This window comes from Lactuca virosa, chromosome 5 (assembly GCF_052849685.1).
Source record: "Lactuca virosa cultivar CGN04683 chromosome 5, Lactuca_virosa_CGN04683_v6, whole genome shotgun sequence".
NCBI lineage: Eukaryota > Viridiplantae > Streptophyta > Magnoliopsida > Asterales > Asteraceae > Lactuca > Lactuca virosa.
In genome coordinates, this window is record NC_136430.1 from 288,010,147 (window position 1) to 288,012,832 (window position 2,686).

General features: G+C 37.9%; 1 non-coding gene across 1 annotated transcript; it reads left to right on the top strand.

The window, feature by feature from the left end:
• Nucleotides 1–931: 931 nt before the first annotated feature.
• On the top strand, nt 932–1,038 carry LOC145118336 (small nucleolar RNA R71). The gene has a single exon (XR_013713291.1). It is a non-coding gene; the product is annotated as a small nucleolar RNA R71 (small nucleolar RNA).
• The last annotated feature ends 1,648 nt before the right edge of the window (nt 1,039–2,686 follow it).

A 2,686-nucleotide genomic window follows, 5' to 3' on the forward strand; every position in this document is an offset into this window, starting at 1 on the left:
ATGCCCACGACGTGAGCATAGATGGCTCACGTCGTGAGCTCACTAATTCAGCAGAATTTTGATTTTCGATCTTTAACTTCTCCGGTTCTGGTTCGGGTTACTTTTGCTCCACTACTAACGTTTCTAGAAACTCAGAGATGGCCTCTTCTTCAGTATCAATTGTCATTGCATGGGATTGAGCATTCTTTTCGGGAAATTGTGAGGATAATTTGTTGCTCACCAAAGTAGTTAGTTGACCAATTTGGACTTCGAGATTATGGATCGATGCTTGATGATTTCTTAATGAAGCTTACTGGTCAATCATCATTGTTTGTTGTTCTTTCATCATTTTCATGTGTTCCTTTAGCACTGCGTCGGTATCATCATCCTTTTCTCGGAAGCTTCCATAAATTTGGTCAAAATGTTTTCCAAGTCTACTTTCTTCTCGGCTGGTGGTTGCTCTTTTTGGTAGGAGCCTCCGCATGTTTGCTTATATTTCTCTTCCTTTTGCCTCTTGTATTCATCATATGGCAGCCACTCTTTCTTTGGTTTTCTCCAGTCCTCATCATACTTATCCCCACTCGAGTAGCAAACTTGAGCTTTTTTGTATCCGTTATCGTCTAAGTTGCAATCCTTGGTCAAGTGTGGACCATTACACCTTTCACATCCAACTCTTATTGCATGAATTGATTGGTCCATTTGGGTCAATCTCCGGTCCATATTATTCAACATCGCCATCATAGCAGCCATTTCTTCAGATTGTGCACCCCCACTGCCTTTTGTTCCATCTTGTCTTGGGTTTTGGTACTCACGAGAGTGTTTTGTGAATTCTTCAATTAGCACATTGATTTGATTAGGATTCTTCTTCGTGAGAGGACCTTGCGAATCAAGGAGTTGTCTAGTCATGACATTTACCCCATCATAGAAGATAGACACCTCTTGCTGAATATTAAGGTCATGTTGAGGACAATTCCTTAACAATCATTTGTAACGCTCCCATGCCTCATATATTGACTCCCCCGGCTGTTGCTCAAAGTTGGTTATTGCCTTCTTGAGTTTTGCTATCTTGGATGGTGGGCAAAATTGGTCTAGAAACTGCTCACGCATTTGAGCCCAAGTAGTGATCGTACCAGGTGGGAATGCCTTCAACCAGTCTTTTGCAGCTCCTTTGAAAGTAACTGGTAGCATCCTCAACAAGACATTATCTCTATTGATATTTGGGACATTGAAATAGTCAGCAATGTCGTTGACCTCATCTAGATGTTTGAAAGCATCCTCACGATCCTTTCCATAAAACGGAATATCCTTTAGTGCATTAATGATGTGGCCCTTCAACTCGAATGTGGCAGTGGCAGGAATCGCGGGTTGTACTAATCCCGGACCAATATCTTCTCAAATACCCTTCTTGTAAGCTCCCATTGTCATTTCTTCAATGTTCGCCATTTTGTTGCTTGGCTTGTCTTCGGGTTCGCTCGTATATAGTCCAAACTCGTTCTTGGACTCGTAATCAGAGTCGTTTGGGATAAGTATTTGATCTAAACTTGCAACCTTGCTCTTGTCCTTTGTAGATGAGCTAGATTCTCCCGTTTTCTTCCCTGACTTCTTTGAGAACACTAACTTGAGTTCTTGTAAGGGTGTCTTCTTTGGTGTTTGATCTTCTTTCACGTTCTTATCTTTCTTTTTGCGAAGGGCAGACTCTGGATCTTCAAGAGGTGGCACCAAAGGTGTATTGGACCCTCTGGTCATGTACCCCTGCAAAATACACAAAATAAAAACGTAAAACTGAACTAAAATAGAAAAGAAAACTAAAAAACAAAGAAAACTAGGAATCACAGGATTCACGTCGTGAACCTATAAAGCTCACGTCGTGAGTTCTGTAATGCTAGAAAGAAAAAAAAGAAACTGAAAAATAACTTTTTTTCAGGTTTTACCCCACAAAAAGGATCGATTAATTTAAAGCAAAATAAATCAGTAGTTAACTAAGTCGTTCCCCGGCAACAACGCCAAAAACTTGATGCGTGCATTTAGCTACACCTAATTTTAATATTTATAACCTAACTACCTTAACTAACTAAATTGCACCTAGGCAGTGTACCTAGTCAAAATTATATAATAGTAGGGTAAGTCGGGTGTCGATCACAGGGAACGGTATTGTCTAATTAATTTATCTACTACTAAATTAACCTAATTATTAACAAAAGAAGGGGTTTTATCTAATTTTGCAAGTTTAGATGAACTTAATTCTTAACACAATTCAATCAATAAACAAAACACTTCTGTTAGTTCGAATCCGCTTTCACTCAATGGTTTATAAATTAGTCATGACAATTACTGTTGGTTACCAATTAAAATAGGATTAGCAATTTAGGTCTAAATTTACTAATATTAACTAATTCATGTAGATCTATGTATAGTCATACAATAGCTAACACAGAATCAATTATTTAATGGATTGGAGCTATGTAAGATTGATTTGATAAACACAATTATGGTCATAATATGAGTTCTCTAGCACAACCTAATTTATTAATTCAAGTTCTCAACTAAGATTGGTTCGATCTTAGCTCTAATAATCTAATGCTCACTAAATTACTAGGTGTTCAAATTCATGCAGAATAATGGTCATTAACTACACAGAATAAGAAGTTTAAGCAATTAAATTAACAAGCCAAGCATGCTAGGTAAACCAATCAACACAAGACATAAC